Raw genomic sequence first — 22494 nt, forward strand, 5'->3', positions numbered from 1 at the left:
AAAGGAAGGAAACTACAGACTGAGAAGTAGGGAGGTGATTAGCACATTAAGAGAGAGTTGATACATGTACACCCTGTAACAGGTGTAAAAGGGCAGTATTTTTCCAAAAATTTTATTTTTCAACATACTGTATGACAATCTACCACATTCTGCAATTGGAAATTGTCACACCTTTCTACACCTTTAGGCCTCAATAGGGTAAATGTGCTTAATTGTATGTAGTCTCTCTACTATGATTTATTAATTTGTTGCCTGTGAGTGCTGTCAGATAAGATTTTGCATCTAATTTTACATTCAGATTGTATGCAACAAAGGCAGAGGTTACCACCTAACCACCTTTAGTGTTGCATTTTTAAAGTTGATAAATATCAGTTTCTTTGTGTCATGCTTTTTAACAAGGTTGCCATTTAGAAGTGAAAATATGTGCAGTTTAACTATGAAACTCCTTTCATGTGCTCCTCAAATTTCCATGACACAAAGCGGTATTTTTCACAAGTGAAGGAATGTGGAGAAAGAGAGTGACTCAAAGCAGTACTGTCTGTACTCTAAATAGAAATTTCCAAGACTTTGAAGTGCTTGTACTGGTGATATTCCATCTATTCTTTTCCTCTGCAATCCTTCTTTCCATCTGTGATCTTTTCTATCTCGCACTTCAGTGTTTTATCTTCAGATTCTCTATGGTAGTCTTCGTATTTATAATAAAGGCTCACACTGGAAACTTCTCACTAAGAGGAATTGCTTGTGGGATGCTCCTTTCATACAATGGAAATGTTTATCTAAATAACTGCTTATCTGTAAGATCATACAGTTTATAAAGCAGCTCAAAATATTTTCTTAAACCTCCTCCATCTTCAAAGATGAATAGCAACCCCCAAAAGATTTACATATTGTGGAGTCAGTGGGTAGTTGACATAATAACTCTCCATCTGTTGAGGTTTAAATATGAGGCACTTGACAGGTGCAACAGATAAGTACAGAAATTGCCAATGAACCTTCCAAATAAAGCAACTTCTTCAAAAAATCTATAAATGCACTTCCTATTTTTGCATGAGTAATAATAATAATTAAAATCACATTTGAACAGGATGGAAACTATTATTTGCCCCAAACATCTGGATGTGTGATTGGCTCTCCCCAAACTCGGATGAAATGTAAAGGGCTGTTCTCTTCCCCTGAAATATCACCCTGACCATTCATGCTTCTGAGCTTCTCCCCATAAATGTGGCCTAAGTTTGTGTGTCTGAGGCTAATGTTAACACCATGCCATGGGACAGTGGAAGCACATCCAGCACTGCCAGGCCTGCCTTACAACCGTGAGGACTGGTGAGCCAGCGACTTATGCCAATGGTCTCAGACTGACCAGGGGTTACTCACGCTTGTTGACACGCGATTTTGGGACTAAAACAGCTGTGTTCTTTTGGGTTTTAGTTTGGGTTTTTGGTGGTGGTGGTGGCTGTTTGTGCCTTTTTGTTTTGTTATTTCCACTTTTATTATAACACCGTTAGGCCGCGTGTTGCTGGCGAGCTGCTGGCTAGGGTCTGTTAGACCTGAGGGGGCCACCGCCGTTTGCCTCGCTGTCCCCTTCCCCTTCCACCCCCGCGGCGGGCACCCCCTGAAAAACCACCTGATGGCCCGCACCCCCAAATCTCGCCCCCTTCTCCCCGAATCGACCCGGGGACTCCATCCGAGGGGCTCCTTCGCCCCACGGGCGTCGTTGCCCCGGGCGGAGCGGGCAGAGCCTCCCGGCCGGCCCCCCGGGCGGGGTGCGGGCACGGCGCTGCCCCGGCCCGCCGCTTCTTCCTGGTTCGGGGCCGCCGTGCGCGGAGGTGGGGGGGCGGCGGGCGGCCAGCACCTCGGGCACGGGTACCGGGGGCGGCTTTGCGAAGGGGGAGCCTCGCCGGCCACCCGCAGGCGATACCGGGCGGGACGAGGAGGAAGAGAAGCGGGGGGGAGCCGCACGCCCCCGGGGCGCGGCGCGGCGCGGCTCGGCTCGGAGGTCGCCCCGCTCGCCCCTGCGGCTCCCGCACCTCGGCGGATGCTGCACGCAGTCCCCGGAGCACCGGGAGGAGACGCCGGTGCGTTGCCGTTTTACGCTTTTGCTTTTATTTATCTTTTTATTTTCCTTCCTGGCGGGGAGGGGAGCGGGGAGGGGGGACGGGACTCCGCCGCGGTGCTGCGCTGCGGGGAAGGAGGAGGAGGAGGTGGTGGTGGTGGTGGTTCCCCGCGGGGGGGAGGCAGCGTTTGGGCTCGCTCCTCTTCCTCGCTGCCGTGTGCCCCGCGTCCCTCCTCCTCCTCCTCCTCCTCCTCCTCCTGCCCAGCGGGGCTCGGAGGAGGAGCGGGCGGCGCTGCGGGACACCTGGAGCGGAGCACAGGTGGCTCGGCCACAGGCAGGCGGCGGCAGGTGGCCTCCGGGCTCCTTCCTCCACCTCCTCCTCCTCGCCATTCCGCCGGCGGGACAGGTACGCGCGGCCGGGAGCATCCCGGTAGCGATCGGCGGGGCACGACCGCCCCGACACCCGCTGCACATACACTAATCCTGGCTCGGGGAGCTGGGGGACGGGGCCGGCGGCGGCTGGAGGCCCTCAGGTCGGTACCGTGGGGGGTTCCGCTTTCACATCGTGGCCGCGCGCGGAGTTTTTAGAGCAAAACCCGGCGAACTTCTGCTTTTCACGCCAGCCTCGCTGCGCGGCCGGGCGCCCCAGGGCGGCTCAGGAGCGGGGCAGGCGCTGGCCCCGCCGCCGCCCCCAGGGCGGGTCTGGCCCCGGCACCCCCGGTCCCGGCCAGGGCTGCCCGTGGAGTTTGAAGGGACGGGGACCAGGGACAGGGACCGGGGCCGCGGTGTCTGCACGGTGCCGCTTCCCTCCCGGCTCCTTTCAGCGCCCCCGGGGCTGGGCCTGCGCCCGGCCTCTCCCTCGCCGGCAGATCTCTCGCCCTTCTGCTTTATTTTCATATTTTAATCGCTTATCTTCAGCTGCCGTGCCTTTAGTGCGTGTCTCCGGGTGTGCTCGGGCCGTGCGATCTTTTTTTGTGCGCGTGGATTTTGACAGTGTTTAAAATAACTCTGAGTCTATGGTGTCGCCGAGCTGTGGGGTCAGCAAAGACAGTGGTTTTAGGGTACGTTTTTATTATTGTTTCTATTATTATTTCGTGGGGACTTTTGGAAAATCGCTACACGGTTTTTCCTGGAAAGAATGTAACCATGTATCTTTGTGGTTTTAAATAGGTCGCTCACGACAGTGTTTCCTGTGAGCATCAAATTTATCCTTCGGTATATCAGGTGCTACGTTTGGAAAGTGGTTGGTTTTTATAAAAGTACCAGGAAACTGTGAAAGTAAAGAGTAAAATTAGAAGATTTGAAAATGCAAGAGACTATTGCCAAGGAACCAAAGCTTTCCCTCTTTCCAGTAGGACCACAACAAAATCTCAGGTGATTAGGGCTGACACCGTGTATGTTGCACTTTGTAATTTTTATTGTATCCAGTGCTTATTTCTAAAATGTTGAGTTTCTACGTATAATTCGTGTCTATAGAGCATTACTAGTTCACAGATACGTAGAAGTTAAACAGTGACTTGTGAGTGATTATATATGAAGGCTTGAAATCCCTGGCTGGAAGGATGACGAAGTGCTCCCTGTCATTCGAGGTAAATAATAACAGAGCAGGAGAACGGTCTTGTTTTACCTTAATGATTTGTTGATTACTGTTGGCAGCTGAGCAGGAAACAGAATTGGATGGTCTTAGAGCAGTTAATGACAACTGCTATGAGCCTGTCAAAGCACTCAAGCATCATGGATTATATATAATTTTCCTATTCTACATCGGCTCTGCCTGTATGCGTTTAAAATTGTTCTGAAGAGCACCCATGAGAACATTAAAAATACCATACCAGGGTGTAGCAGAGCTTCTGTAGGCAGGTGCCTACAACAAGAAGGCTGTGCTTGGTTGGGCTTTGCCATGATGCTCCCCTTCAGGGCCCTGTCCGGGCACCTGTGGATGAAGGATTCCCTCGTGTTGAAGTCTTGCTTTTGTGTTTGACTGACAGGGTGTTTTTTTCTTTGATTTTCTGCAGTAGCTTTTGAACTCATGTAAGATTCTAGTAAGAGAGTAGAAAGGTACCTGAGGAAGTAGGTAACCAGATGGACACCTTTATAGATGTTATCAATTGCTAATGAGACAGATGAAAGTCAATTTCTAGCTTTTAAAAGCCAGTGCATAGAATAGAAGTTGCATTAATGAATATTAACGTACCAAGTAAGGTTTATGCATTAGGCTCCGAAGTAATCCATCTTAGATAAAGCTTGGTATTTATAACACACATGCACACACACACACACACCCAAAAAAAAAAAAAAAAAAAAAAAAGTTATGCTCTTCTAATACTTCCTAATGAAATGGATTCAAATTCATTTTCACCGAGCTGGGAGAAAGCAGTGAATAAAATGTAAAGTTTCATTCTCTTCACTGGATTTATGTTAACTAGACAATTAATAACAGAAATTGAGTGTTCATGCCATATTTACACCATGCTGTACAATTAAAAATAAAAAAGTATACAACCTCTCAGAGCCCCAGATCTGCAATGATAAGTGGGAATAGAGTAGTGAATGTTAATGACGTGACTGATCTTTGTCACAGTGATAAGGTCTGGCCCACCGCAGTCCGTTTGCTTGATGATAGAGATTTCAGTATGTTCCTTTTAACATTTTCACGAACACACAGCATTAAACAGCTAAAAATATGAAACAGTTTTCAAGACAAAATTGTTTTTGCATTGGGCTTTATTTCTCATAAACTCAATTCCCATGCAATGCTTGTATTTCTAATCACTTGAGGCCTTGCATCCTCTTTACAGACAAGATATCCTGCATGTGCTGAGAAGCACTATGTCTGCTTTCAAGGCATGGTACCAACCAAGGCTTGATGCTGGGCACCTCATGAATCAGTAGTAGAAGTGGGACAGGCTTCCAGTTCTATCCAGCTCGTAGAGTTTGAGAAGATGCCTGTTTGTGATATGTTGGATTAAAAGTGAATGCATGTGGAATGGTAATGGTAGGATCAGGCAACTTGTCCCAGGAGAATGCCAATGATCTCTTTCAGTGTTGCTGGGAGAAACACAGAATTTGGAAAATTGGTGCTTGAGTCTCAGTATTGCTGCATATGCACAAATTTCCTGTTTATTCTTTTTGTGATGTTTTTATTCAGTACTCTATATAAATTATTCATACAGCTGAAATATCCACTTCAGTTATTTATTCCATCAAATAGAACATATCATTATAGTTTAGGCTCTAATTACTCTGCTACATGATTGTTATGACTAACGAAACACTTTCATTATAAACTGTTGAGAGAATACAGATTAAACTGAAACCCACATCTCATACTCACAGCATAAATAGCAAAAGTTCTAAGTGTTCAAATGATTAGATTTTGGTTGAAGGAGGTGATTCTTTTTCTCTACTCCACTCTCGTGAGACCCTATCTGGAGTACTGTGGTCAGTTCTGGGGTCCTCAGCACAAGAAGGATGTGGAAGTACTAGAATGAGTCCAGAGGAGGGCCTTGAGGGTGATCACGGGGCTGGAGCACCTAACCTATGAAGACAGGCTGGGGGAGTTGGGGTTGTTCAGCCTGGAGAAGAGAAAGCTCCAGGGAGACCTTGTAGTGGCCTTCCAGTGCCTAAAGGGAGACTACAGGACAGCTGGGGAGGGACTCTCTGTCAGGGAGTGTAGGGATAGGACAAGGCATAATGGCTTTAAACTAAAAGAGGGTAGGTTTACGTTAGATTTAAGGAGGAAATTCTTTAATCTGAGGGTGGTGAGGCACTGGCAAAGGTTGCCCAGAGAAGCTGTGGATGCCCCATCCCTGGAGGTGCTCAAGGCCAGGCTGGATGGGGCCTTGGGCAACCTGGTCTGGTGGGAGGTGTCCCTGCCCATGGCAGGGGGTTGGAACTAGATGGGCTTTAAGGTCCCTTCCAACCCAAACCATTCTGTGATTCTATGATTTGCTATCCATTTTCTGTTAACTTCTTACCTGCCAGAAGGAAGTGATATGGAAATAGATGAGTGCTCATATATAGGAATGTAAACAATTTGATTCAAATTTTTACTTGCTGGAACTAAATGGGTTTAACCTAGATGAAAACATAATGATTTTTTGACATTCAACAAATTGCAGTGAGGGCCAGTGTGGATGAAATCTATTATTCCTTGCCCTAAGTGCTGAAAGCCTAGCCAGTGTTTAATGGGGGAGGAGTCTGGAAAGTTTGCAGTCCGATCTTGCATGAATAGATTAAAGGGTAGCACAGTCTTCTGGATCACTGCTGAGGTGCCCAGTCCTGTGGTGTTTAATTACCTTGGGCAATTTTTCTCTCAGGCAAGCTGTCACATTGGAGCTGTGAAGCATGTTTGTTGTGGTGAGGCTCTCACTTAGTAAAGGACACCAGTGATGAGCAGTGGTAGGTGAGGAATGTTTAGACACAGCTTTGAGTACAGCCAGTTGATACTGCTCTATAAAACAGTAGTGTGTCTAGTTTCTTTAAAACACTCTGTTGAAGATGGAAAGTGTAAAAGCCACTAGGTATCCAGAACTCTTAGGTGCTTCCAAGAAAAAGAAAAAAAAATCAGCAGGACACTGCCATTTCTGAAGAGGCCTAGATTTTTAGGTATAAGATAAAAGTACCAAGCAATGGAAGAAGAATCAGAAAAGGGAAAAGAAAGAAAAAGAGCTTTAGGGCTCCACTGCTCAAATAATTTATACAACTGGAGTTTCAGGCAGATAACCCTGGAATTCTGTACTTTATTTGCTTATTACTTGCATTAATACCCATTTTCAGGGGCACCCAGCCTTCTGCAAAACTGCTTAATTTGAGCCTAATTAGATAGCAAGTGTAAAATAAACAAGTTAGTCTCTGAGAGAGTGATCCAGTTGCTACTGATGCCAAAGGCAGCGGCTGACTTTAGTGGTGATTACAGTCTTACTGTATTCCTCTAGCCTTCAGTCCTAGTTCTGGGTCTGATTGTGCTAATCGCTCTGCAGGAAGATCACTCCCACCCCGATGAGACATCGAGCGAATGCTGCTTTTGAGCTGGAGGAGCCCTGTACAGTGATCCAGATCAGGTCATAAATTAAAATGACAAAATTGAAATCTAGTTCCCTAGGGATTTCACACACCAAAAAATTTAGACAAAATGTTCTTAGTTATGCTAAGCACTGTGAGAATTAGCAGTGGTTGAAGAGAGTTGCATGAAACTTTACGAGCAGCTCTTCCCCAATCAGGCAATGACAGTACCTGAGCTTCTGTACTCAGTGACACTAAATAAAGGGTCTGCCACATACACTATTTTAGATTTCCTTTACTTAGTTATCTCATTCAAATCAGTAGGGATTTTTCTGTTTCTCTGGTTATTTTCATGTATTAGTCGTACATAAAGAAGTTGCTCTCTCCTACCATCTAATCACCACTCAAATACCAAACATAATCCGTGTTGAATCCTTGTGTCAGATGGGTTTTTGGATATAGTAGTAAACAATTTTGAGGTCAGTTACACAGCTGATACATAGCAATTGCATTAACTTTTCCAAAGAACAAATTGTACTCATGTTTTTCTGACTTTTTCCAGCTGTTTTTAGAGTTTGGCTTTTTTTTTTTCTTGATGTCCAGGGGATACCAGTAACCCCCATCTGCATTTGCTACATCTCATCTTCTTTATTGAGAGGTTTGCAGGGACTGAGCCTTCTGTGAAGGGTTGATCGTGCTAAGTTTAACTTTTCTGTAGAAATCGATATACAACCTGCAACTGTATTCTCTAAGAGACTCATTATCAATTGAGAACAACTTTTTCTGGCTAAAGAATTTCTGGTACTTAAACAATTCCCAAGAGTAATATTTGGATTAAAACATTCTGTGTTTCTCTCATTCAGAAGAAAATGGAGAGGGGAAAAAAAAAAAAAGCTTAAAATGCTCATTTAAAAGTACTCAGAGAAGTTCTTGGTTAATATAAAGTGGGATCATTCCTTTGAGTCTCCTGGCAGTTACTGAAATCCCAGCTCTGCTGCTTGGAATAGCTGTAAATCTTGGACATATCCCAGGAAAGCCCACACAAAGGGCAAGTGAGAGGAAAAAAAAAACGAGAAATAACATGGAAATTTCCAGCCATTTTTTTTTTCTTTCATTCTGAAATGATTTTGAAATAACTCAGTAGTGAAGTTAGTTTTCTAAATCTTTACTTTGCCATTGATTTTTTTTTTTTTTTTTCCTGGAGCTTTAGAGAAATCTTTCAAAGGGGAAAAACAAGCAAAGTAATAAATCTGAAATGATTGATCAAATCAGAGACTCTACTTCTCCCTCTCCTCTCGGAAACACACGGTGACTGAAGTACAAAAATGTCTTTTTCCATTTTATTTCAGCCATTTCAGATCAAACCAGCTGTACTAGGTTTGTTTTGCACATTGGAGAGAAAGTCAGATTTTATTTATTTATTAAATTTTGTTCCAATAAACATAAAATTTCTCAGTTTATCATTTTAATTCTTAAGTGTTTAATTTCTTAAACACTTCAGGAAAGCTTTAACATCTGGGAAATTTTAACTTCAAGCCTTTCCATTACAGATTGGCGAAACTAAGAACTGAGGGAACCTAGCATCTAACTACTATTATTTTAAAGTGAAAACAGAAGGGAAAACAAAATCAAAGCAAATATATACCAACAGATATTCCTAAAATTAATTGAGATGTATTATATTTTTTTTATTGGTACCTGGTGTATTTGGCTTCTGCTTAAGAATTTTGGTTCATGTGAGCTTTGGATCTTGTGTGAAAAGGTTTGTTCTTTGCCTGCTTATTTAGAAATCAAAATTCAGGTGAAACAATGTAGTTGGACGAGTTATAGCCATCTTTGGAATTCAGCAACTTGAAGAAAGAGGCTTGGCAGTGTGAGAGATCATTACTAATAGTCACCCATAAAGCTGTTCTTTTATTTCCTTTTCTGCTTACGCATTGTGTACAACCTTTTTACTTGGTCTTAGTTTGCTTTTAATCCTTGACTTTCTGAAGGAGATTTTTCAAGAGTAAAGGAGGGGCAACATTGCTATCAAGGACAATAATATGTTCTCAGCACTTGGCTATATTTTTCAGTTGGTTTTCTTGATTGTGGTCTTGTGAATACAGGCAAGACCAGGAAAAGTAATTGTTATTTGCAATAGAGTATATTTGATTAAGGATTTGTATAATGCAAGATTAGCCTGTCATCTTAATGAGAATATATCTGTACTCCAAAGATTCAGAAACCCCTGAGATACACCTATTACATAGCTGTCAGTGCCCTGATGATTTTTTTTTCCCAGTTACAAATTGAACCATGAAAGTGTGGCCTCTTCCAGATAGAAAGCATCACTCTGTTTGCATATCCAAAGGTCTTTCAGAGGCCACTGTGTAGCTGCTGCTTCTGTTGGGCCCAGGGATCTGCCATCTTTCTGGGTGTGGAATTGCCAAGGTGTGCTGTGGTGGTAAGAAGTCAGCTCTGAGGTAGGTTTATCTGGGGACGTGTGGCTCTTTGCTGTAAAAGTGACAGAGAAAAATCAGTTTTCGATATAATGATAACTTCAGAGCCCAAAGGACTGTTGTTCTGTGCCTTCTACTTACTATTTACACGCAATGTATTCTCTGCTAGATAAGACTCCACTGAAGTAATGTGGAACAGCTTCTCTTCCAAGGATGTTTTAAAGTAAAATAAGTTGAAAGTGCTATCTCCGCAGCTCTTGTGGGAAGGCTGGCATATGTAACAGCAGTTCACTCTTATCTAGCCAGATACAGATTATTAAATATTATCTTGGCCAACATTAGCATCTGGTATTCCAGACACACCACTGAAGCATAAATTAATGCTGATTGAATATGTTCAGTGGTAGAGGTGATCTTTGATATATCCTCAAGTTTTCTTCCTTGCCAACCCTTCAGTTTGACTTTCGTCTTGTCTGCTACATCTGACCAAATCTCACTCATTCTGCAGTCTACACACAACCTGGGTTAGCATCATGGTGAAGGCGCAGTCTATATATTATTTATTTTTTTATGCTGCAATTCTGTAAATCCCTGTGACAGCCACTATTGTCCTTAAATCTGTGTGTAAACCTGAGTGTCACAGGCAAGCTTACAGCCAGTTTCTTCTGACTAATATACTCAGAATTTCTGCTGCCTTCCCATGGTACCAACTCCCAGGAAGTGTTCTGGAGTTTGTGACAAATTCTTTGAGTAACCTGGACTCTCTCAGCTCATCTGAAAAGAGACTCATCAGCTTCTGGGATCAAGGTCCACATCATCTCACAGTTAATAGCAAAACATTGCTTTGTGATGCTGTGTAATGTATTGTAATGCTTTTCACTTATCCTTCTCCATCATTGTTATTTCCCAGATATCAACATCCTTCTTTCCTTAGGAGCTTAAAAAAAAAATAAAAATCAGTTAGTCCTTAGTTTAACCCTTTTGTCAAATTTTGTTCATTCTCAAGGGGGAAAAGTAGTTCTGGAATATCACCTGAAAAGCTAGCATATGCAGAGCTTGCAGTGCTTAAAGTGAAATTATAGATTCGTCCTTTAAGGACAATATATAATATTGTCCCCTCTTTGAGGGTCAAATATATAATTACGAAGGTACGGATGGAATTATGGATTTGTGTGCACTTGATGGTTTTTGCATGTGAAGGACAGCTTCACGACTCTGTACAGAAAGGAGCAGTTACAGTGAAAGCTACAGCAGCAAAGACTGAAGTCAGAACAAGGAAAACAACTGGATGAGGTTTTTGATAGATCTGTGGTTCACAAATTCACAAATACTAGTGAAATACAGAGAAGGAACTTTGGAGACTGACTTGTCCCTCAAAGCTGTGTCCATTAAAAACGATAGCATTATAATCTGAAACTTTCTGACCCTTAGTCATTGTTTTGCATTCATGTTGTTTTGACAGCTCTCACCATTCTAGAGTACTAAAATAGGAGCAGAAAACAGAATCTAAAATACTAAAATCTGCCACCAGGTTATACAGCGGTCCAGTTTGAGTTTGGATCTTTAGTTGAGCGATCACTCTAAAGTGCTGAGCAATTTGATTCCAGGCATTTTCATCTCTAAGTTGCTGAAGTGAAATGGGGTGGGGTGTGGAACAGGATGGGACAAAACCCACTCAGACAAAGAAAACCTGTGCCTGAAAGGCAGACCAAGAGATGATGATGAACTAAAGTGAAAATAGTCTCTTTATTATTATAGTTGCATAGAGTGCTTCATGTATCAGAAAAAAATGGCAATATTGAAGATGTGCAGAGCATCTTCATATTTCCAAAGTCACTCTTAGTGTTAACTGCCCTTTTATTTTTCTAAAAGCAGAAAGAAAACAGAAGTGATGTTTTATTCATGCTTGTTTTTTGGCTTAGAATATGTGCTCAAGTAATTGGGACAGACTTGGAGGAAAACACTTATAATTATCATTTACTTTGGCTCTCATTGGACCTTTTACTCTTGGACTTTTTCCCCAGATGGTGAAAGCTAATTGTGTCAAGGGGTTTCTTGGTAGCCAGAGTGTGTAGTCTGTAAAAATATAAACTCCCTGGCTTGGCTTTTGTAATCTTTTATATGCACTACTACTTTGTCCTGGCTTGTTGCAGAATCTTATGCTTAGCTCTCTTCCAGCATAGCTTTCATCAGCACGGTCTGAATCAGCACAGTTTGCCTGGAGGGCAAGCAATCATTTGGCGTGGGTTATGTTTTGCAGAAAAACATTCTTGTCCAATGGAAAAGAACCTCTAATGGGGTCACATGGGAAAGTTGTTGTTGTTAAGGGAATTTTAGGAGGTGCTCTTCGGCTGAATGCAGGATATTGAGAAGTTCATCTTAAATTTTGGCTGACTTGTATAGCGGGTTGCAAAATGTGCTTTTATCCTCCTGCGGTAAAAAGTGAAAATGCAACGTGAAGAAAATTGGTTCTAAATAAAGGCTGAAACTTGTAGCTACAAGTCATAATTCTGTGCGCCCCTGGAAAGCATGCAAAAGGCTGAAGAATACTTTTCATTACTTCTAATTGGCCTCTTATTGTAAACTGTTTATAAACTTCATCCCTTTGTGAGTAATATTTTTCCAACAGCTAAGCTTTAGCGAGAAGACTGAAACATGCCTACCACAAATGGCGTGTAGCAATGACAGCAGTGTGCTCCTTCCTTTCTGCAGCTGTCTTGTAACATGCTATCAGCATATTCAGAGTTCTTATCTGCAGTTTACACCCTACCATAAGGAACAGTTGTATCTGCCATGAGGTGTGTATTTTACCTGTAGTATTTTCTTTATAATTATTAGTAGTATAATATTTATTTATTTATTTATTTTTCTCCTGTAACTGCAGTGCTGCTCTGTGAATTTTGTGTTAATTGTGGCTAAGGTTGTTCAGTTTTCCAGGCTCAGGGAGGAACAGGACATGTTCTGATGACTGAAATACATGCTTACATGCAGTTTCTGTGATCTGTATAATGGCATAAAATTCAGGACAGTGAAGGATTTCGATTTACTGCTTGCACATAGCTCATTTGTACAGCAAATTCTTGTCATCTTCGCTGCATTGTGCCTAAATGTGCATGCTCCGTGTCACATGTTCACAAAAGTCCAGCACAGATTCGTAGGCTTGTTCAGGTTAGAAGAGACCTGAAGAAGTGTTGGACCATCCTCCTGTCCAAAGCAGGGTCAGGTAAGGGGTCAGGCCAGGCTCCTTAGGGCTTTGTTGGGCTGGGGCTAGGAAAACTCCAAGAGCACAGAACAACGTGGTTGTCCAGCTGCAGCTGACTGAGTCATGGGATGGGGCACCTGCGTCTTGGGAATGTGATGATGGGTGTACCGGGACTTCATGTGGCCTGGGGAAACGTGCTTGTTGGGAACAGGATGTTGCTGCTACAGTGATTCCTACTCCTCATGCGTGAGTAATTTGCAAGAAAGGAACGTGGCAGCAGAAGTGACAGTAAGTTTAACTGTTATATTGGTTTGGACTGCTTGCAGTCAGTGGTCTTTGGCTTGGATTCTCTTCTTTGTTGGTTTAGTTCCATAATCTTGCCATTAGGTTGATAATAGGAAGAAATGCATGTATATGTGTCAGGGAGAGGATTTGTGAAAGTTTTTATTTGCATTCTAATAAATGTTTAAAACTTCACCAGTCATGTGGGACTTTTTTCTTTTACTCACCATTTGATATTCCCTTATTACTCATAACTTGCCAGGTGATCTTTGGAAAACACCAGCCAACCTCACATGTTGCAAGACCTACAGTAAAACCGAGACTCACTTGATTCAACTCTAGTAAGAAGCAGACAGTTTTAGCCTGACTGTATGGTGCTGAGCACTGAGTTCATGACAGTTTATTGGGGAATTTAGTATTTGGCAGAGCTTCATGTTGGCACCACATGCCCTTTTGATTCAGACGTTTCAGGCTCAGGCCTTTACCCGTTCTTGGTGAACAGTGATTACTTCGCGTAGTCCATTGTGTACCAAAATGATTTCCTCATATGATGACAGCAGTCCTTAGCTTCATGCTGTATGGGTTTATGTTTCAGATATTCATTTGTAGCCATTGCAATACTATTTAATATCTGAATAACTTCTTGGGGTAAGGTTATAAATTCGTTCAATGAAACTTTTCTTCAGGACCTCTATCTTGAACTGAATGTAAGAAGAGTTATGGTTTGCAGTTAGAAATGTTCTAGTAACAATCCTGTTGGCAGTGACTTCATAAGAAATACAGCTTTTGTAATATGTTTTGAATGGCATGTGAAATGACCTCTTTAATCTTTTCAATAGTGCTTAATTTTGGTAAGACTTTAATACTTTAGTAAAAAAAATCATAGTAGAATGCAAATAATTTTCAGTATTTTAAGAGAGGTATATTGCATGTATCCCAAAACCTTAGTGTAATCATTTATTTTATTATATATTGAAGATTTCTAAACTGGAGAATGAATGCAGGGAAAAATCATGATAAAAAGTATATAGTACCTCCAGGATACATCTTAGATACATGAGTTCTTACTTTTAACTCTAATGTCTATCAATGGTTCTTATGTTTTAGGAATCTGTTTTTCAGGCTGTAATTATTTGTGAAGTGTAAAATCACATTTTCTTGTCCAGTTTGTAAATTAGCCTCTATGGATAAAAGATTAACATGCTGATAAAGCATTGGTATGATGGTACATCTGAAGACAGCCAGATGATTAAAGGCATTTCACAATTGGCCAATTTTGTACTTTAACCTGAGAGAACTAACCAGAGCTTTGGCAAGAGAGCAATTAAATTATTTCATAATCACCCAAGCATTACAGCAATAACACTGGCACACGTAAGCCTGAAAGCTGGTTTTGCAGTGTGTTCCTGATGTGCAGTAATGCAGTTGCCTTCACTGGGTTTGCTTGCAAAAACGAAGACCACCCAAATGAGTGCAGCCAGATGACTTTAAGGCAAGTCCGTCTTCACATCTCTCTGAAAGTACTGTATGAATGCAAGAAGACTTTGAGGCTGTGTTTGTTTTCACGTTGGTTTTAAATAGATAGAAAGCTTATCCTGTAATATGTCTTTCTGTGGTATTAAATCATTTTTTTATTGATTGAGAGAGGCGTTAACTTTGGGCATGTTGACTCAATTCCAGTTTCTAATTGCATTCCCTGTGTGCAAAACCTTCTCCTGCAGTGTCAGTTGAATAAGGTGCCTGTCATTTACAGTTCAAGTATTCTCAGTATTTAAAGGTTGCTGCAATTCAGAAGCGTTTGAAATTATTCTTAGTTTTACGTGGTTGGGAACCCGGTATTTTGAAGTTATTGAAAAGATTTTTATCTTTATGGTAACTGAAATTGCAACACTTAAGAAGCTTACTGTATTTTTACAGTAATAGCTTATCATCTAATGGTCTGACTTTACCCAGAATACCAAATTTTATAGCCTGGTGCCACTTGAGTTCCTGAAAATTAAGCTATCATTAGATAAAACTAAAAAATACATGCACTTACTTCAGCTCATAAAGAAGACCCTTGCAATACCATGCCTATAATGTAAGGTTAGATGCAGGTCGGAGAAACTGTCCTGGTGGTGCAAAGTGGTGCCTCCTGGCTTGGCTGTGGGCGTGCAAAAGGTAAGCAAAGGAGCAAGCAAGCAGCATGGTGGGAGTGCTGTGACTTTAAATGAACAAAACAGTGATTGAGCAATATCTACCGTGTTGGGAGTGTGTGGTACTGATGTTCTACCTACCCCTCATCTCGCTGATTCCCTTATTACCTGCTGTTATTAGCTCTTCCTACTTGTTGTTGGAAAGAGCCTGCGTGGTAAAATCTGCAGCCCTCCTCTGTTCAAGCAGACAGCTAATGCATAATGTCATTTAGAGTGCTTCAGGACAGGCAATTCATGTAACATAGCTGGCAAAATTGGGATATATCTGTGCATTATTAAAAGAACATAGGGGTGAGCTTAAGTAAACTCTGATGTATCCAAACTGATGAAATGTTTGCATGCAGCTTTGTTTAAAAACAAACAAACAAAAATCAGTTCTGGTGCTAATTGCTTTCCACTTTGCTTAACTTTAAAAACAGACAAAGCCTGCTATGCTTTTAGCTTATGTTTTTAAACATCCTTACCAGATAGTACGAAGCTTGTGGTTTGGGGGTGGGGCAATGTTTTGGTTGGTTTGGTGGTTTGGTTTTCTTTGAGTGAGTATTTTGTGCTGCAAGATAAGAAATGGGGAAAACACTTTTTTTTTTTTTTTCTTAGTGTAGCTTTATTTATATATGTACATATATATTTGGACACTGAGCATCTGCAAAATGACCGTCAAATACCACAGTGAGAATGGATTTACTAATAGATACTTATAAATGGTAATGCATTAAACTTATTGGATGTACTAAAAGAAGATAGTGATTAAAACTGTAACATTAGCATAGTAAAGGCAAGTTTGGATATCTAGAATCATGGAAAAAAGTAGTTATTGCTTTATAGTGTACATACTGACAGTTAAATGCTGTCGGTATTATATCATTGCTTGCAAACTGTCCACTTACAATTCCAGTAAGAGCTCTTTTAAGCAAGAGGCTACGTTAAATAAGAAACCAATTGTTTTCACTCATTGATAATTCATATGTTAAATAACAGATTTTTTATTCAGGTATCATACAAAGAAAACAACATGCATTATCAACTTCCCTTTTAGCATTACAAGCTGTTGTTTCCTGTGAGTGAGTTTGAAGAGAACTGGTTAGATGGAGTTACCGTCTGAGCTGGGAAAGTAAGGAATTCAGCCAAAGCAGGTGTGCTGGCTGAAATGGGCATCCACAGGTGAAGGTAATCCCCTGGGCCACCCTGGGCTGTTCTTTGGCTGTGGCCAGAGCCCTGCCATTCGTGCTGTCTCTGAAATATAGTGGTCACTCTCTTGTGTCTTATCTTGAAAGTGGTTGTAGTTTTCTCTCCCCTGGTCCTTCCAGACCTTTTTCTTCCAGTGTTCAGAACCACTCTGACTCAGATTTGTACACAGGCAGGATATATTTTCTCCTCTTCCAACACTGCCTTTTAACCTTGCTTTTCTTTTAGGTGTGACATGTCATAGGTTTTTAGTCTTGTCCCTGTATAATAGGCTCATTATCCCAGAATCTATTCTAGTAAAAAAAAAAATATGTATGCTGTTAGATATGGCTGAGCAGAGCTGTGCCTTGCGTTCAGATGAGGTTATACGTGTGTGTTGTGTGATGACATCAGTCCTTCCCTGTCATGACTGGAAATACCCCCTCGTCATACAACATACGTCTGTTTGTCTTTTTTTTTTTCTTCTTTTTTTTCCCCTGCCAGATCATGTTGGTGACTCACAGTTATCCTGTGATCAACCCATAGACTGATCTTTCCCCTCAGTACCTTCTGAAATGCTCCCTGGTTTCCCACATCCTGTGTGAGTACGCGAATCACAAGCTGGTTATCTAATGGTACTGATGACCTCCTGCTCTGGCTGTTTAAATAAAGGCAGGCAGAGAGGGGTTACTGTGGTTTCTGCTCTGCCTCGTGATAAGCCCAGGCCTGATGGTTAGCGTGATGTGTGCCTGAGAAAGTCTGCTGAAATAACACCTCGGAGAGCAGAGAAACACCTCGTTGTTGTATTTCAACAGGGTTCTGGTGTAAAATGAGGTGAAGCTGCTTAGGCACGTTATCATGGCTGGTGTAATTTATCTCTGCCTTTGTGCTGTATCTATCATATGAGAGAAGGGTTTACCTCCTGAGCGTGTGCTTTGTGTGCTGAGGTTGCAGGAGATTTAGGGAAGCAATGTTCTTCATCTGCCTTCACATGCTGCCTGGCATAACGAGAGACCCTTTTTGGTGGAGGGCTGCAGACCCTGTCGCAGATTAAATGATGATCATTGAAACGTTTTCTTCTTGTTTTAATAACACTCAGTTAACAATAAAAATAGAAAACGTTGTCCTTATACCTCACAAAGGAAGCTTGTTCAAGATTAAGATGATAGTGTGATGGGTGCTGTGAATAATACCTTTTAAGATTACTTAGCTTTTAATCATGGAGTGAATTTGAGGTGTATTTTGGTAAACATCTTTGAAAATTAAGATGCTGCTAAGCTCTTTATTAAAACACAGATTTTCTTATTCCATTGACTTGTTGCAAGATTTAGGTGTCATTTTGTTTTATTTGTACAGTGAATAAAACACGATTTGACATAAATGCAGAACTGCAATAGAAAGCAATCCTGAAGAAAACAGTGTTTGGCCTGACACATTCCTTTGTCTTCCTTTTAACATGAAATAAGCAATCTAATTTTAATGAAAGAAGGGGAAATAATTGTCTTGTGTATGTTTCATACATCATTGTGTTCAAATAGAATTTTATTTTTCTGGGCCTGTTATTCTCGTCAGTAGGAATTCAGTAATAATTATTCCTATGCTGTCTTTGCTCACAGCTCTCCCAACCTTTATAGAGGCTACATTTAGTACATGAAATTGAAGATTTAGAAAAAAAAATGAGGCAATTCTTGAATGTGAGGCACAAAAGTACTTTACATTTGATGAAGCACACAGCACAAAAGTACTTTAAAATATATATGACAAAGCACACAGCTACAGTAATAGTATCAGGATGATGTAAAGACTTAAGTGGTTTCTCACACAGATTGCAGAGTCAGGGTTGCTGCTGTTACTCATTAATTATGTAAAATTCCAAGTGCAACACCTCATGGCTTAGTGACTGCAACATGCCCAGCTTCTGACCTCAGCGAGGAAAGCCCAAAGTAGCCAGACTGAAATTCCCTTTGAGAAACAGGTAACTTTGTTTATTTCTCAGATATACAGTTATCCTTAGGAAGAAGTATTTTTGTTTTCTCTGTTTGGAAGGGAAAGCAACCCGCTCTATCACTGACAAAAAAAAAAAAAATCCCAAACCAGTGTCATAGTATTGCTGCCAGATACGCATTGAGGAGCACACAAATACTGCTTCTCTACAGTCACTTTGTTCTTGGAATTAGTTTCTTGATGTAGAAGTAGAGCATCTTGTGACACCTCATGAAGCTTCAGTGCCTATGTACAACTTGCACAGCAAAGGGTTTCAAGCTGGAGAGTCTTGTTTTGCATGCCCTAACAGACTGTGGGTAATAGCAACCTGTTAGGAGGTTGTCACAAGACCCATGAGTCTTGTTACATATCTTAAGCACACTCAAATCAAAAGCTTGGGGACTAAGTTTCCATCAAGTTATTAAAAAAAATAAAAATTACTTTCAAAGCGTAACTTTATGCATGAATGCTCAGGCAATCAGGCTAGGAAAGAGAAGGCAAAAGAGTAACATAGCACGTAATGAGTGAGGAATATAAGCATATATATTGTTCAGGGTGCTTTTTTCACGTCACAAAAGACAAATTTGATTTTGTGCCTCCTTGGCAGTGAGCTTATGGGAAGGGAGGGACATGGCTTTACAGCAGCAGATTGAGCCAAGAGGGAGTCAGCTGGGAGTGCGGTGAAAAGTCAGAGCCTTTCGTAATATCTATATTTATGCCAAAAGTAAGAGAGGAACACTTAGAGGAAACCTGACTCTCAGCTGATATGTTTACAGTATGGATAGGTAGATCATGTGTGAAGGCAGAACAGGCGGAGGGAAAGGTGGGGCAGTGTCTTTTTTTTTTTAAGCTTATTTAAATGAGAAGGGTGTAGTGGTTCATTGTTTTCTCCCAGCAATGTTAACGGTGTCTGGAGAGGATGAATCATCTTCTTGTCCCATCTGTCAGTCAGTCGAATATGAGAAGATAAGAGCCAGCGTGCAGTGCCTTTGATTCACGTGCGTTTGGAGCTGCAGGTGTGCATTTTGTCATCAGTCACTACGGTGTGTTAGGGAGACGCTGAGCATCAAAGTGGCTGTGTTCGCTGGAAACCTCACTTCTAAAGGGAAAACATACAGCTCACTGTTTGGAGAGGACTTGTCTCTCTAAATAGACACACAAAAAATGTGAGTCTTCAAATGTATCTTGTTTTGATTTTCGTGGTGTCTCTTCATTTTTATGTGAAAACAAATGTTAGGTCTTCTGTGATTTCAGAATACTGTAATCTCAAAACCCGAAAGTCTGCACGTAAGTCATAATGATACTTGCCTGCATGGTTTCTTGATTGCTCCTTGTCTTTTTCTGCTGTTCTACTGATAAGATCCTTATTTTGGCCTGAAATTCTCTACCATTTGAAATCAAATTTCATTCTTAATTTTTTTCATTTTCCTGCTTAATGTTACATTTATGTTATGTTTCCTTGTGTTCTGGTTTCTCTCTGAGTATTTTAGCATTTAGGGCAAGTACGTCGTTCAGTTGCTGACTCATTCAGGTCAAGAGGTGAAGTCCACTGCTGCAGGCTTGCTCCTAAAGGAGATATACAGCACTTTAGGAGCAATGATAGTGGAAAGTGCTGGTCTTAAGAGCTTACACCATGTGTTCATTATATGCAGAATAAGGTTGTGTTGCATCTCTGTACTTAGCTATTCTTTCTATATCTTTCTCTCTCTCTCTCTCTTTCTTTTTTTTTTTCCCTTGGGATTTATTTTATTGCAGTGGCAAAATATGTTGTCCCTGGAGCAGGGAAATGCTGAGGAACAAACACCCATGAGTATGCCCCTGAGCTTTTTCAGAGGGCTGGGAAAAATCGGTGCGTGCTTCTAGGTCTTCATGAGTCCTTCTTTGGACCACAATTCAGTATGGAGGGGAAAAAAAAATAGATGTTTTGTTGTTATTTTGTTTTGTTTTTCTTCAGTAGGGTACCTGAAAGGGTGAAAAGTGAAGATATAAAGACAGCACGTAGCAAATTAAATGAACGTGTTGATATTAGTGAATGAAATTCAAATAGACAAATCAGTCCTAATTTAATAATAAGGCAACAATCCCTTTTTGGATCAGGGTCAAGGGATGCGATACTAGGACGCTCCTTCCATCATGGTGTTGTGAAGACAAACAGTGAGCATGTGGCTAATGCCATCTGATCACAAACATTCAGGATTTGTGTTTGTACAAGGGAGTACAGATAACGGTGTGTGCTAGGTGATGCCAGGTGAGCATTTTTCTGTTCATGAAGGGAGGCAGAAAAGCCCCGTTGAAAAATTTGTTCTAAAATTATCTATTTTCTCATTCCTAATGGGGAACATGAGGCTGACAGTGTTTCAGAAAGAGAGGGTGGAGTAGGCTGAAGGAAGAAAGAAGGGAAAAACAAGAGAAGCATAAGCTACGGGCAATAAATATATATGGTTTAGAAATTTCATTATGATTGCTCTTGCAGGCTGCTGTCTGTAATCAAGTTTGGACTGTCCTCAGGTGAAATTCCTGAAATTTACATGTGTTTAAAAAAAAAAAAAAAACAGAAACAATGCAATATCCTTCTTGTTGAAGAGAGAGGGAAAAGTGTAAGCAAAGCAGTCAGAAAAGATCAAGAAAAAGAACCAGGACAAATAAATAAATAAATAAATATTTAAATCCTGTCTGCTGTGCTTACTCCTTGACAGCTTTGGGAAATAATTTGGTGTTCTTTTCACAAAATATATTCTACTGCAGTATCATAGCCTTGTAGCCTTTCTCCAGTGTCATACTGTTTACATGTAATGTACTGATACTGAAATAGTTTTGATACCTTTGGTGGATGAGGTGTACCTAAACTACTGAGATACTGCACTAGCATGAGGGAGTGTTTTCTCGGGTGTTTAGAATTTGAACCATCTCTTAGAGGGACACTATTCTAGGTCTAGTGTCCTTGCTAAAGAGCATACAGCTGTCTATAAACGTGAAAATTGTTGTAATGCCTACATAGGCCAGATTTCTAATATGCAAGGTACTGTGCAAGCATAATTGCTACTTACTGCCGGTGACTTTTCTGATCTGAATATTACTGTTTGCCACTGTAATTTTGTTTTTTGCCATTTTTGCCATTGACTACGGACATATATAGAGAGAATCATTTGGTTTTCCTTCAGGACATGTTCCTCAGAGAAATAGCACTGTGGAACTCAAAAATGAAGTGAGATTTGATCCAGCAAGGATTACACACTTCCATGGGGAATGAAAAGTTAAATTTATGTGAAATAATGACAAAACTTGTAAGAGATATAAAACATTTATTTCACAAAATTTAATGCTTGAATTAAGAGGGCTGGATTCCTAGGAAGCAATTTGCCCATGAGGTGAGTTACTTTTGTGTGGTTGCTTGCATCTGATTCTGACTGTGGCTACTGATGCAGTTAGCTACAGGTCGCTCACCTGAGGCTGCAAGAGGTTTTCTTTCTTGGTACATGGGAGTCCCAGATGGCCATGATGAGGGAAGTCTACGGAGCAGTTTAGGTGTGCCCAGGGTCTGTCTATTTTTAAAAAGATGCTGAAGTGAAGGGCTTCTTTCTAAAGATGCACATCACCCTGAGAGCCTAGAAAGCACTCTCAACATTTCTAGCTAGCAGCTGGGCAATAGGTCAACTTGCTTCCCAGGAAGCTACATAACCTGGATTTGACACTGGTGAAAAAAAAGATTTGTGTGTCACTGCTGGGGAAGTTTGTCATTAAGAGTCTGCATCAGAGGGCTACCAAAATTTGACAGAACTTGGACATTTCTTAACAGTAACTATGCTGCTTTCTTTTGTCTAATAAGATCTGGATGTAGTAGTAAAATCCAGTTTTATTCAGACAAGAATATCAATTAATCTAGCAGAAAGTTTTAAGTAAATTCCTGAAATATTTTTATGTTCCATGCTGACTCTTCCCATACGTGAGTAAGACTGTGAGCACTCGGTAAATGTATCTAGCACTGTAGCTCTGCACCATTATTCACCAGCATCAGTGTGTGGTGAATACATGTTCCTAGACAAGGTACTAATTATGAGCTGATACTTGTAAATATGTAAGCGCTCGCATACCTGTATTATTAGGTGTAGTTCTGTTGAGTCACACTGAAGTGCGTGGGAAGAGGTAAGATCGAACCCTTATTTTACATAA

General features: G+C 41.1%; 1 protein-coding gene across 6 annotated transcripts in view; it reads left to right on the forward strand.

Annotated features, from left to right (window-relative positions):
- Nucleotides 1–1809: 1809 nt before the first annotated feature.
- The window catches only part of MBP (myelin basic protein), a 111186-nt gene continuing 90501 nt past the window's right edge, over nt 1810–22494 (forward strand). Inside the window, exon 1 of one of the 6 annotated variants that reach the window (XM_068671331.1) lies at nt 1810–2075. The gene's annotated coding sequence lies outside the window, so the exon portion shown is untranslated. Of the gene's footprint in view, nt 2076–2227; nt 2587–14327; nt 14475–19378; nt 19491–22494 lie in introns of those variants that run through there. The other 5 variants (XM_068671337.1, XM_068671336.1, XM_068671332.1 and 2 more) reach the window with 5 other exon arrangements.

Source organism: Anas acuta, chromosome 2 (genome assembly GCF_963932015.1).
Source record: "Anas acuta chromosome 2, bAnaAcu1.1, whole genome shotgun sequence".
Taxonomy (NCBI): Eukaryota; Metazoa; Chordata; class Aves; order Anseriformes; family Anatidae; genus Anas; species Anas acuta.